Source organism: Phaseolus vulgaris, chromosome 3 (genome assembly GCF_000499845.2).
Source record: "Phaseolus vulgaris cultivar G19833 chromosome 3, P. vulgaris v2.0, whole genome shotgun sequence".
NCBI lineage: Eukaryota > Viridiplantae > Streptophyta > Magnoliopsida > Fabales > Fabaceae > Phaseolus > Phaseolus vulgaris.
Window position 1 is genome coordinate 25,006,967 of NC_023757.2, and position 1,881 is coordinate 25,008,847.

The 1,881-nt window shown below is 32.9% G+C and overlaps 1 pseudogene; it reads left to right on the top strand.

Annotated features, from left to right (window-relative positions):
* Positions 1–350: 350 nt before the first annotated feature.
* LOC137839417 (heat shock protein 90-1-like) lies at positions 351–1,126 on the top strand (annotated as a pseudogene).
* Positions 1,127–1,881: the final 755 nt, after the last annotated feature.

Below are 1,881 nucleotides of genomic sequence, written 5' to 3' on the forward strand. Positions count from 1 at the left end.
AAACAACCATTGGGATCAAATTAAACTTTTTAAGTACCAATACACTAAAGGGACTTTTGCCCATTAATATAGAGACCAAAAAGGTCAATAAGCAAAAAAATAATTATTTGTTTAAAAAAAGTGGATAATGATAATAATTAATGAATAAGTTTAAAATTTAACTTACTAATTAAATTTAAAAACTAACTAATTATTAATTAATTAATTAAAAGTAAATGTGGATGGTGGTTTTGTATTAAGTGGTTATATTTGGTGGTCGTGGTTAACCAATATAAATGTATGGTTGTGGGTTTTTTTTGCTTCGTTAAATTGATTCCATTTAGTTTTAGTATTATTCTAAAGCAATTGCAATGACGAATAATGAGACGTTGGTATTGAAGGGTGAGATGAGCGAGGTGTTGCAATTGATGAAGAAAACTTTCTATTCTAACGAAGAAATCTTCCTTCGCGAAATCATCAACAATGCATCTAATGTAAGTTGTCGATTAAATTTGATGTTATTTTTACATTTCTTTTTTTAATCGTTATTGATTAATGTACGCATGCACAGACTTTGGATAAAATTCAATTTGAGAGGCTCATGAACAATAACGTTTTAAATGATGAATTAATTATTAGATTGATGTTAACAAAACACTTTCTATCATTGACAATGGTATTGGCATGACCAAAATGGGTAGGTAGGTGGTGAGGTTCAACTTTCATTTGCATTCCATGCTCATTAATTCTAGTATGTGACATATGTGCTTGTTTTAGATTTGGTCGATAATTTGGGTTTTGGCTTCTACTCTACTTATCTGGTTGCTGAGAAGGTTATCCTCACCTCTAAGCATAATGACCATGCCCAATATACTTTGGAATCTCAACCTAGTGCCTCTTTCATTGTTACCAAGGATATTAATGCCCAAAAACTCCTAAGGGGAACCAAAATCACCCTCTTCCTTAAGGACAACCAGGTACATAAACTAATTCATTCCCATATTTTATGTTATTTCTTTTGCTTACTTATTGTTGTCTACAGTTGGAGTACTTGCAAGAGACCACCATAAAGAATCTTATTAGCAAACATTGCCAACTTATTACCCATCCCATTTACCTTTGGAGTGAGAACAACAAAGACCATTGACAACTCATTCACTTTTGGCTGCGTAACAAAGAGATGTACGATAAATTTGTGGCTCAAAAGCTTGGGAATCACTTACCAGATGATCTTGCATTCTCCATTCTTTTCAAACTACCTTTGAAATCTCTTAAGAGATATGGACGCCTACACAAATCATGGGCTATCTTGCTTGAAAAATCTAATTTCATGGAGCTCTTTCGTATTAATTTCATATCTAACCAACATTCTTACTATGAAGATACATCTCTCCTTCTGTTCCTCGATCAACCTGATAAGTCCTCCTTATTTTCACTTTCTGGTATGTCGTTTCAAAATATAGAAAATAAATTTGGTCAAAGGGTCATTGTTCTGGATATTTTATTTTGGGTTCTTCTAGCATTAATGGAATTCTTTGCCTCGACCCATACGAGTCAGGAACTATCTATTTATGGAATCCATCTAGCGATGAATTTAAGATCATCCCTCCTAGTCCAATTGAGTATATACCAGATTCTAGGGACCCTATGTTTGAGTATCATGGATTTGGCTATGATTGTGCTAGAGATGATTATAAGGTAATTAGAGAATTAATTATTTTTCCAAGTGTTATTACGGAGGATGACTCCGATTATGAAGAATGGCATATTACAGAATCGTGGGAGATTTATAGCGTAAGAAGTAATTGTTGGAGGAAACTTAAATCTGATATATAAATGAATTCAAGATTTGATGTAAATGATAAATTCTACTTAGAGGGGATGTGTCATTGGTTGGGTAAC